General features: G+C 36.1%; 1 protein-coding gene across 9 annotated transcripts in view; it reads left to right on the forward strand.

Annotated features, from left to right (window-relative positions):
• Positions 1-13,066, forward strand: part of LINGO2 (leucine rich repeat and Ig domain containing 2) — a 780,900-nt gene that overhangs the window by 557,632 nt on the left and 210,202 nt on the right. Inside the window, exon 1 of one of the 9 annotated variants that reach the window (XM_072404310.1) lies at positions 7,109-7,288. The exons of the other annotated variants lie outside the window; for them this stretch is intronic. The gene's annotated coding sequence lies outside the window, so the exon portion shown is untranslated. Of the gene's footprint in view, positions 1-7,108; positions 7,289-13,066 lie in introns of those variants that run through there. 9 annotated transcript variants of the gene reach the window in all.

A 13,066-nucleotide genomic window follows, 5' to 3' on the forward strand; every position in this document is an offset into this window, starting at 1 on the left:
TTGATTAGGCTGGAGGCTGAAATGTGACACAGGAACCTGGATATATCGGCCAGGAAATAGGATTGTATGGCTGAGCACAGTTATATTTCATTTGGTCTCTAAAATTTTATTTCAGCTGTATAATTATTGATTTGCCCCAAATTCTCTGAAGAGTATGTTCAGAAAAAAAACGTGTTTACAATACCAAGGTATATGCATTGTCATTGGACACATATGATTTTATTGCCACATATAGTTTATTTTAGGTTGTCATCCTTTTAGATTTTCTATATCTGCTAGAATGTATTTATTATACAGTGTTGCATCCATGACATCCATGATTCAACAACCATTTGTCTGCACTGTAGTTAAGCATCCAAGTTGTTTCACTGGAGATGTTATTGTGCTTATTTGATTGCATATTTTTTTTAATTAGACTCTTACCTGAGACCTGTCATTAAATAAATGTATGCCCTGTGATCCCTGAGGTCAGTAATGCCTCAATGTGGTATGACAATACCACGGAGAGGTTATGTCCCTGTTGTTATTAGAAGAAAATGACTAATGTCACTCTTTTGGTCATCAGGGGGCTGACACTTGGGAAATATCAGACTCCCAAGAGATGGACATTAAGATTTGGCATGTGGTGGAACGGGAGAGTCACATTGTGTATGTGAAGCCAACAAATCTGCTGCCATGAAATTATACAGCAGGTCTGAAAGCAAAAGAATATCCAAACCGGTACTATTGAGTAAGTACCTAATACATTGGCTGGTGATTGTATATTACAGCATAAAACAGCAACCCATCATATGTGAAATACAATTCCAAGACACCAGAAGAAATGGATTTGCCAACATGTGTTATACACCTGTGTCCTTTACAAGAAATTTAGTAGTAATCATTAAAATGTCATGGGAATATGAGCGGCTGGCGCTGTTGTCTCGGTATAGCACTTAATCATTGTTTGGAATTCATTTCAACAGATTTACATAAGGCAATGAATTTGTTTATTTCATTTGAAATACATTTTTTTTCTCAAAATGGTTACCAAGTCTTTATTACATTTCCATTATGGTTTATACCTGCCTATATATAAACTTTGAACTGCTGTCTTTTTTTTCATCTTTTTCTCCATTGGGGCTTAAGATTTTAAAAAGCTACAATGTCCAGTAGTTGTAGAGAATATAAAAATAATAACAACCATAAAGAGGATGAAAAGGATTAGAAGAATACAACTTTGTAGCACTGTGTATCAAAAGCCTAATGAAACTGTCAGGGATAATTGGTAAGCTGGATGCATCGGACTTGGTCACCATCAATATTTGTTACTGATGCTATCAACTGGTGAAATATCTGTTTTTATCATTGTGCACTGGATGTCATTATCTTGGTTGCCTTACATATTTGACCTGTTCCTACTTCATGGTATTATGTCACATTCTGTATTAGCTGCATGTTGTTGCTAAATATGAGGATTCATTTTCTATATTCCTTTGTTTTGTACTGATGTCATTTTCATACAAGTAGGTACTGTCTTTGTAGGGATGAGGTTTTATCATGGTTTCAAGGTGAAACTTGTGTGTTTAGAATTGAGATAACAATAATATAATGAAATATAATGCAGGGTTTTGCTGTAGATCAGGGTCTTGTTTACTAGTGACTCAAGCTCTTCCCATGCCCCTAGTCCTGCTTTGTGCTTTTGGTGCTAGCTCCCATTTGTTTACATGGTAACTATTGTCCTAGTGGGGTGTTATCACTTCTAGTGGCAATGTCACATCGACAGCTTTATTATGTCTATCGACGGGCAATATGTATGTGTGTGAGGGGGGTATATGGAAGTCATCACCATGACATGATGAAAGATATGATTTATTCCATACCTCTATGATAAAAAGGGGACAATAACAGCACTTGCAGACAGGGGGCTGTTCTGTATCTAAGAGGTAAAAGAGATAAAGGTTCCCTCTGGAGGGATGTTGCTTTCAATCCTCTGCCCAAAATAGAAGATAGGAAAAAAAGTACATTAGCAGCTGCTCAAGCTTCACAGATCCTCCCCTTGTCCAATAACCTCATAGGTGTAGGTAAAGAGAAGCAGAAGTTGAAGTGAAGGAATGCCTATTACCTCCATGTGGCAGCACCTCCACCTATCCCTATAGCCCCCTTATTGGACACCCTGTGTTTAGTGACCCTCCTTGCTTTCCAACCATTTGTTGCTGCCTTTTCTTCCCTTGTGTTGTGAAAAGGTCAGGGCCTATGGTAAAGGTTATGCCCCTTCAGCTATGCCTCCATGTCCATAAAAAAAATGAAATAATTAAATATTAAAAAAAAACATTACAAATGGATTTATGAAGATGTCTGGCCTCTGAAGTCCAACCACCACATCAATACCAAATACCAAATACCCAACTTAGTCTATGTACAAACTTTGGGGGGTACATGTTAACATATCAGAGCAGCGAAATCCATCCAAACACAGAAATAAGATACAGTGCTGCAAGGTAAGAATGTCTGCCACCATTTTTTTCAACCATATGAAGGTCTGTAAAAAATAATATGAAATGAAAATCATGTAAAATACAATAATATAAAATTAAAAGGCAATAAAAAAGACAAAACCACTCTAAAGTGGTATTTTAGTGAATTGATACTGGGTGTAAGAAATTTGTATTGTATTAGTAGAGGGCAAATATAAACATTATAAATTTGTAAAAATGTAAAACTTTTAGAATAATCCTATAAGTAAAACAACCAAAAAAATTAATTATGGCAGAAAATTTGCTATTCTGATGTCAGGAATTATCTGCTAGAACAGGGTCGGCAAACTCCGGCCTTTAGGCCAGATACGGCCTAACCTGTAGTTTGTTCCGCCCCTGGCACCCTGGTGGATCCGCAACGGGGCGTTAGGAGCTACTGGAGCTGCTGGAGCTTCGGTGCCACCTCCTTGCTGTGGCTCCCCTATTTATCGCGGCTGTAGCAGAATTTACTCCATCATGGATATCAATGGGCTTTGTTTTTAGGTTTAGTTTTTTAGAAATTCAAGTAGCTTTCCATTAACCCCAAAATAACCAAACCAAGGCAATCCCTCATCCCTAATTATATGTATTGCTCTTTCTTCATTTAGTTACTATTATGTATTAAATAATGATTACTGACATCAATTACCACTGCACAAATTGCAAATGCATGTTTGTATGACATTGTTGGTGCAATGAAAGGTTGCGAAAAAAATTTGCCTAGGTATTTAACTATATAGCATTATAGAAACAAAAATGTGTTTTGAATATTTAAAGGCCTTCTTAATTTGATGTAGCCAATTATGTGAACAGTCAAGCAATCAATAATCTAACCACTTTATTAATGTAGATATGTTCACTTTGTGCCTTTTATGAATTTAGGCAAGCAATGTAGGACAAAGCAACGGGTTTGATTTAATGCCCCTTCATTTTTATGACATTCTGTTCAACAGCCAGTAACAAATAAAAAAAAACTTTAAAGAAAAAAGTTATATGGCTCGCTCCCTTTACATTGTGTGACAGTGCTGGTGCTTAATAACTTGCTCAGCGCTGTCAAATATGGACAGGAAGAGAACCTTTGAACGTAACAAAAAGCTAATCTTCATTTTCTGTTCTCTATAGACAGATATTACACAGCTTCTAATATTTTAAGTAGGATAGTATGCTTCCTGGAGTTGCAGTGTGAGCCTTTATTTCTCGTGGTTTATGGCATTATCAGTCGTATTAGAATTTTTAGTGTGCTTTGCGTATCCTGGGGGTTTGAGAAAAACTTCTTACTTCAGGCTTCCAGTTGTATTGGACCAACTGGATCAGTTTAAATGAGTTAATCACATTTGGTGTGCTTAAAAGGAAGTGTGTTTAATATTATCAATATTATATTTGTATATTGGGTCTGATTTATTAAAGCTCTCCAAGGCTAGAGAGAATACACTTTCATCAGTGAAGCTGAGTGATCCAGCAAACCTGAAACCGATCTGGTACAGGATTCAAAACATTTGCTAGCAAATAGCAAAATACTATTCTAGGTTTGTTGGATCACCCAGCTTCACTGATGAAAGTGTATCTTTACAACGCTCATAGTCATACTTGGCTTGCATCCTGATTGCCCTACCATAGTCATATATCATAACACAGTCTGTGGTCAGTTTGGGGGGAAGCCTTACCATTGTTTTTGGGACCTTCCCCTTCTGAGTTAGAGCCCTCTAATTGCTAATTGCAGATCTATCAATTAGACCGCTGCTTTAACATAAAGAGCAGGCATACAGCCTTGCAGCAACCTATCAAGGGACAGGTTTCTCAACTCTTCTTCAAATTCTTCAACTCTCAAGCATGTGACTGCTTTCTAATTACAATAAACAATGAGACTAGGAACTTTGGAATTTAACATTTTTTTTTGAGATATCAGAAACATCCACCTTGGTGTGTTTGGGAACACCTCACCATTTTGCTTACCATAGGGGTTCGGGTAAATTGATGTGATACAGTTGCTGTATGCATCCTCAGCTCCTGTACTGAGGATAATCTGTATCCTCAGTACAGGAGTCTGTATTCAAGACTTCATTTTTCATTTTGACTGGAGGGCACTTTTAATCTTCTAGTGATACATTAAAGTGAGTAACAACTACAGGAAAATCCAAGACCTGGCTTATGACGTTGAAAGAGTTAGAAGTCAGTTTCTCTTGGAAGCCAGTGTGAGTTTGACTGTATTGCTTTTTTTAGCTAAAATTCACACCCACAGGAATTTGACAGCATTATTGCTGCCTTTACTTTGAATAGTCACAATAAAGTATTAATAACAAGACTGAAAGCAGCAATCTCTCCCTGCAGGTGAAAAATAATATTATAACAAATCAACAAATGCCATAGTAATAAAACAGAAGTTTACAATTGTGCTATAATCTGACCTGGGGTTTGTAGTTTTCGTGCTTCCTCTCCATGATGGGATTTTTTTCTTGTTTTAAACGATATTGCATTTTTCCGACCTTTCTACATACTATTTTATGAACACTGCAGGTGATAAAAATTCTACACTTTGTCATTTTCTGTATACTACTAAAAGACAAATAATTGTATGTTTGCTCAGCCCAGCAACAATGTGCAAATTTCCAAACATTTTGTCTAATTCAGGAAGAGAATTTACAGGTATTCAGTGGTTGTCATGTTGTCATACCATTGGAAACACTGAATACCATCCTGTTTATTACCAACCTAAAGTGACCCTGTCTTGTCTTAAAATGATCCCTGCAAGAGTATAAATAGTATTTTTACCTTTTTCAGCAGTTTATGCTTTTTACCTATGCTCTGGGGTTTTCACTAGTGTAGATATATCATCAGCTTTGGCTGCCAATATAGCAAATCTGTAAAAGAGGAAACTTTAAATTATAGCCACTGTCAAGAAAAAGTTTGTAAGGCTGTTGGTTGTAGAGGTAATTTCAGTAATTAATAAATTGCATGTTGGTAGAATCAAATTGCCTTAATCATCTTCTAAGAATAATAAGCCTGGGCACTGGGGGTATGTATGTTGGGTCATGACAGGTACTCAACATCTCAACCAGGATCTCAACCAGCCTTTTATTTTATTTGTATTGGTGGTGTATGATTGCTGCAAGGGTGCATGTTGCACCTTTTTCTTTAAAAAAAACAAAAAAAACTTTTCTTTAAATAAACTTTTCTTAAAAAAAACGAAAAAAAAACTTTCCTGTCTATAAAGATTCTGAGAAATACTCTATAGCACAATACTGCTTGTATATGGATTTGCTCCAAGTTACTAAAATGAGTTAATCCCATGGAATGATATAATACCTAGTGAATGAATTCTGATGATATCCAAACATCCAGGCAAACTCTTACCAAACAATTTCTTACTTTCCCTGCTCATCTGAAGCTACATGTTAGTTTTCACCAATGCATTAGTTCTGAGGGTGACTACCTGTAAGCAGGTAAGCAATCAAGTTCTGTTGTTGGAAGCTTACATCTTCCACTGGTATCAGACAAACCTTTAACTGTGAAACAACTCCTGCTAGATCTTTTCTTTGTTCTGCACATACCATGTAGGGGTCAAACAAAACATGGACTGAAATACTGAACTCTGATAGAAATTGATATTTTTTCTTTTCCAGAGCAAAAATAATGATCAAAGGTAATCTCTAAAGTTGAACTAAACTCCACTGTAATTTCACTGCATATTGTCAGAGAACCTGCATGACATCACATTTGGATTTTACCTAGGAGCATATATGCAAATACAGCCTCTCCAGATACACATATTCCCCCAGACTGACATCCATTCCTTAAGCATTTTTATATTTGCAGAACTTCTCCCAATAGTCAGTTCACTGCTTGGACTGCAGGGAGGAGTACTTAGGCAGCAAATTTTGTCCCAGAGACATGTTGTTTTGAACTAATACGGAGGGTGTAAAAAAAAAAAACAAAATTAAAAAAAGGATGAAACAAAAAGTTCAGGTCATACACTTACTTGAAGTGCACTATTTGTGACCTCATCTATGATGACTTTAGTCATCCGAGCATAGCACAGTTTTGATTTAAGTGTGCTGCTGGGTGTCCCAGATCTTTTGGAACCTTAGCAATGACTTAAAATGTGTTTTTATTGATCTTCAGAAAGGTAACAACAACACTAAAAATAAAAATATTAAATCCGTATGGTATGTCATAACAACTATAGCAGATGGCCGTATATTGCCTTCCTATAAGGCAAGGAATATGTTAATTTCCAAGGCATGGAACAAAAGTGACCTAGAACAGATGGGACTTCTCCAGGCAGGCGTGAGAGATGAAAGGCATCATTTTCCTCTGCCACATCGAAATTCAACACCAAGTTGTCATCTGGCTTTCTACGTTCTGCAGGGAGTAATTAAATTGAGCAGTGATATCAGAACAAAGTTGTGTAATTTCCCATAAAGATTCCATAAAGTGTGTTATCTGGCCCTATTTGACTATTAATGCATTGAAATGGAAACCGGGCTCCATAGCACACACACACAAAAAATGAAAAATATGTATGTAGACTATGAATCAGCGTGTTACTTGAAAATAAAAGCCTCATCTAACTAGGGCATGACTGAATCTTTTTTCTATTACATTTAGATATAACCTTCAAATTGTATGCGAACTGAAAATTTGTCTCAGTAAATGGGGCACTGAGGCAATCTAGAACACAAAGTATAATATCAAATGAAGGTATGGTTTTCCATGAAGGTAATATATCATCAGACCAATAATATAAAGACAAAGAAGATGGATGTTCTGCATTAAGCACACATTCAAAATCACAGGTAAAGATATTATTAACATGTGTGACCTGTTGTATTATCAGTGCATGTAATTTGTTAGCTATACAGATTTTTGTTTTTTAAATAAAAATGTACATTAAGATCACAAAAAGAATGTTAAACTTTAAAAATAACATATTCGAAGAACATTTGGCAGATGAGCAATTTTTTGGGGGGATTTTGTCTACCTTGCTAACATTTTATCTTTCTGTCCTGATGACAGTAGTCATACAAACCTGACAGTTATTGTAACCCATTCCACTGATGGAATAAATGGGTTGGTTGGAGTTGCCCTTTAAGCTGCCAGGTATCATCCTTCCTTGATTAGAAGTATTGTGATAAGGTAGCGACTTCCTGAGTAAAAAGAAGAATGCTTGAAAATGTTACTTGACAATGCTTTTCATTTTTGATAAACTCTTGCACAGTAAAAATAGTTTGGACAAAGTTGCAAAACTTTGGACTTGATGTAGGAAATTAAACATGTTTTCAATGTTGCTTTTGTCTGTTGCAGAAGACAAACTAGCAGTACACACACCTCTCACAGCATTGTGTTGTAGAATCACTAAATACTGAACGCAAAGATCAAATACATTTCGTTATAGTCTATGAAACTCTTTACAATGCTGCATTGAGTTACAGTACAGTATGATAAGTCTTTTGTGTACTTGTTTGAAAAAATATGCACAGTACATTTTAGTTAGAGTGTTTTCAGTACTGAAATACTTTTTTTTTACCTGAAAATACAGGAAACTGCTTTGACTTGAATAAATACCTTAATAAATAAATGTGGCCTTCATTGTGAACATTCAAAACAGTTATCAAATTGGAGATACTGGGGCAGCAACGACAGAAACACGGTGTAGGCTTCACCTACCCATGTACTTCTCCGAGTACCTACCGATTTTCGGCGGTCCTATGTTCTCACAAGCCCATAACCATGCCACGTTTGGAGTGTGGAGACGTAGCATTTTGAAACTCTGCAGGGATTTTCATTATGCTGACAGCTGCACCTGAATGTCCCTCTTAGAACTTGGCAGCACCTACTCTATACCTACTTGGGCATTAAATGTATTGTATTACAATAGCTAGCACAAAGCATGCTGATATAAATGTATTAATTGTTCTGCTGTCACTGTCCAGTCACAAGCTGGGACCATGGTTAAAACCCAGCTGTTTTATTCAAATGCAATAGAGCAAACTCTCCAGGTTGTCTGTACCATCTGGTAAAGTTGTTTAAATCCCATGATTGTAGAGAGAGAAAAAAAAATTCTTGTTATCAAAATCAGCATCCATATATTTATTTCAACTGCTTATTTAGCATTGTGTGCCTTAATTGCTGCTCTAAAACAGTGGTCGCCAACCAGGGGTCTGCGGACCATCAGTTGATTTAAGAAAATTTTGGTGGTCTGCGGCTCTGGGCGGTGCACCCCCGAGTGGGGTCAGGGTAAGAACCCCGCTGGGGGAGGCACTGACCAGAGCCGCGGACCACGTTCCACGTACAGATCCCAGGCTCAGGGAAGTAGGCGGGTTGTGATTCTGGACACAACCCGCCCACTCTCCCATCGTAGGCATAGATCTTTGATGAGAGAGTGGGCAGGTTCTGGCATCATGACATCACGAAATGGGAAGTTTCTTCCCCTTTCAGTGACACCAGGCTCCCCACGCATGCATGGTCCCGAGCCGGCAAATTTAGTGGTCTGAAAAGGTTGGCAACCACTGATCTAAAGCATAACTAAACCTAAATGTAAATCTTCACACAGTCCTCTATTGGGTTGGGATCTTCAGCCATATTCATTGGCCAGACTGCAGTGACATAACTTTCATTCATTTAATTTCAAGTTCCTTCATTCCCAGCAGCCATCTATGTCAGGATCATACGCTGAGCTACACATACGTAACTCACATTATAGAAAACATTGCAAACAGGCAAGAAAGTTTGTTCTATTGCAGAAGAGACATTTCCTGCCCCTTCTGCAATAAATAACCTGCTAGCCAACTTTTTTTTAAATTTAAGTTTTAGTAACCGCATTTTTCTTTTTTTTAGTTAAAATTACAATTTTCTCTTTATGTTTTCATGTTTTCTCACCCTGTCCTGTGCATGTCATATAGATCTTTGTAACACCTTCCTGTGGTTGTGGGCACTCCAGCAGCAGCTAAACATCACGATTGTGCTATGGTGACTGCAAAAGAATGTTCCTCCTTACTAGTACAAATTGTAAAGTTTGGATTCTGTAATATGGAATCATAAGTTAGCATGTTATCTTCCTTTTACAAAGCACTCAGAATTGCCAAATCTCATAGTCAAAGGATAATTTAATTCAATTTTTTTTTCGTTTCAGTGAAATGTTCAATCACATCTGTAACTTTGAAAGTTGTGGCCAGTTTGTTGAAGCATTCAGAATACAAATGCAGCATTTAAATCAGGAAGGGATATTAAATTGCTTGCCCTCCTACATTACCCTCAACTAATCCCTCAGATCGCTGAAAGGAGATGAGACTGCAAAAGCTTCGTTATTACTTCTTTTGTAGATCAATTCAATTGCTTTTTCATGGACTAACTTATGGTGTCATTTATGTAGACAGTGAGGGTTTTGCAGCATAAGTATAAATTTATTTTCTGGATTAACCAGCAAAAATGTATTGTTCACTTGAACTGAATGTTTTAGCCCTGGTTATATGACCTGATGATATATGCAATACCACTATACTTTGGAAGAACCACTGCCTTTACGGGAACAGTGATCAGGGACACTGAGATATAAAGTAAGTTGCATAAGACAAGTTTACAGCTGTCACCAGTGTAAAAATATATGTATATAAAGAAAAGTTCTTACATTAGGTATACCCATTTCAATAATCAAAAACAACTATAAATAGATGGCGGGGTTTGGTTTTCTAAAAGAGTTGAGGTATGTGCACTTTCAAAATTAATGTTAAATTTCATTTTCAAAATTAACTTTACAAAGTATTTTAGCAGATTTGACTCAAACTCAAGGTAGACTCAAACCTAAACATCTTTTCTATTACCAACTAATGCACACATAATTGGTGCAAAAATGGTGCAAATACCTGTGAAATTCAATACCCATGAGCATATTCCTACAGGTAATTAGCTTGATGGGAAATGTACGCAGTTGGAATGCTATTCTCCAATGTGGATGTTCATATCGCTTCCTTCCTGTGTTTTTTGATAACATGCTTTTTTTGGAATTTCCTAGACGTGTGACAGGTTTCTTCCAATTTATTAATACATTTTGATTTGCAGTTTATGATGAAACCATCTTTATGGTCTTAAAAAATATTATTGGCATAATGCACCATTCATATCCCTTGCAAAAGATAACAGAATATAACGTAACAGGCCCCAGCAGACATGGCACTGCTACCATAAACATAAAGAATAGCTACAGGACAAACTTCTTTTTTAAATGTATACCGGTAACCTGAGCAAGGAGCCTGAAACCTGGTAATGAATTTAGAAATATTCAAGCAACTGTGCTGCTCCAGGGACAGAAACAAAATGTGATTCATGATGCAGTAAAAGGAAAAACACATTGTTTTAAATGATCCACCAAAGGTCCATAAATTATTCCCATAACACATTTCTTCTGTTGATATCTGTGATTTTAAGACTAAAGGAAGGAGTCTAATACCTTTACAAGCCTATTCTATTGTATTTTTATGTTCAAGGAACTCAACATTATCATAAAAAAAATCAATTAATCTATTAATGGCCAGAACCCTGTGTAGGTTTAGGTAGTAAGATTTTAAAATGAGTGCATTAGCAAAATTTGCCAGCAGTAACAGAAAAAAAATGATTAGAATTGAGACTTACCTTTGTCAGGCACCTAGGGGATAGGGGTATTTCTCAAAATGTCTTGGCCACGTCATCTTCCACCTCCATCCCCTGTAAATGACAAGAGGGTTCCATACTCATCTGTTGTCTTTTAGGAGGGGGGAGTCATTCTTTTATTTGCAGTTCATCTAAATAGGAATGATAATAAGGCAATGACATTAGAGTAGGTGTTTCTTGTTAATTTTTTGCAGCGGTGGATGCCTCATCTAAGCTGGTTTTATTTTGGGGTAAGTACATGCTTCTCAATATTAAAAAATGGCAAGACAGATGAGGAAATATTGGTTCACATAATTATTCTTTATTCAGTTCCCACATCCTTTTAATTCTACATTTAGCCCACTTACCCCTTTAACTTTCTTAAAATTTGTAATAAAGGTGAAATGAAGGTAGTTTGTATAGGTATGCTGAGCCTGCTTTTTGCCATTGAATAATTTCCTTGTTTCACTTATTATTTTATATTTTTAATATCTTACAATAGGATAACACAGTGAACAAAAGTTAAAATAAATCTACAGTACACAATCAAATACACACAAAAATAAACAAATGCAACCTTAACCGGGAAAAACGTACCTTGCCTTATGTAACCTTATAAAGCTTCCTTATACGCACTTATCTCCAATCTATATGACCTCCTAAAATATATTTTTCTTGTAATGTAAACTTATCATGTTGACCCTTTAGGCAAAATTCTATGATTTGATACGGTTAACCCAATCATTATGACAGTGAATATTGGCTATTACACTTCTAACAGCTAAAAACCAGAAACAAACACTGGATGTACTTTTTAATAGAAAAGTTTTTGCCGAAGGGATACATTTGGTTTTAAAAGATGGCTGCACTAAGCTAAGCCATTATCTGTAGTAAAAATTATATGGTTGTTAATTCTTCTGTTTAAAATGATTCTTGTGTCCTGTACCCAGTAAAAATAAAAGCATAAAACTTATGTGAAAAGTGTAAGATGCCACAGCACAGTGCTGTAGGTGTCTTTTATTGATCAGAGAAACATTTAAGAAATAATTTAGGAGTGGGCATCGATAAGAACTTGATTTTGGTTTCTACTCAGTAGATAGAAAGAAAAGTTGGTTAGTTTTATATTTTGCAGGTCACTGCAGAATTCTGCAGCACTGTCCGGCAGTATCGCCGTAACAGCCCAGAATGGAAAACCATTTTTCATTTGGATACATTTACACAAATGCATGGCATTCATCAAAATAGCAACAGGAATATAAAGATAGGCCGTTTCCATGTGTTAGGATAAATGGGTTGTGCAGAGCTATAATGCAAAACAAATATTTCACATGTAGATTAGGACTTCGTTATACAGTTTGCTTACAGCCACGGACTTTAATGTTATGAGATTTATATACTAAAAATTGCATTTGCATGCAAATCGAGTGTGCTTTGCACTGGTGCCATTTGCATTGCTTATTTAAATGTTGGACTTTCAAATTTACTAAAAGGCAAGAAAAAAACATAGGTATGCAAATATGGCATAAAAATATTGCTGTTTCATTGCGATATCACTTAAAGCTCAAAACCCTTTTACTGCAGGAATTACAAAAAAAACACCAATAAAAGAAATTCAGAACCTTAGAAATTAAGTTTAAACAGTAAATATCTGAGCAAAGTATATTTACCAAGATTTTCTGTAGCTACAAAAAGAGGATTATGATCAGGATAACAAGCTTTTTTAATCTTTAATTCAACTGGAACAGGTTTATTTATTTCCACACACCTTTATATTTTCTAATCAGAGTAAGAAAAGAAGTAAATTCTTTTTTAATCACCATCGTTGATGGAACATGTGAACACGTAACCGAGCACAGATATAACAAAATGGAATATGCCAACTTCTATCTATGTAAACTTCAGTGTTCAAGTTACAGATATTACAGGGATCACTATGATCACCTTTTTTT

The sequence above is a fragment of the Pyxicephalus adspersus genome, chromosome 3, assembly GCF_032062135.1.
Source record: "Pyxicephalus adspersus chromosome 3, UCB_Pads_2.0, whole genome shotgun sequence".
Taxonomy (NCBI): Eukaryota; Metazoa; Chordata; class Amphibia; order Anura; family Pyxicephalidae; genus Pyxicephalus; species Pyxicephalus adspersus.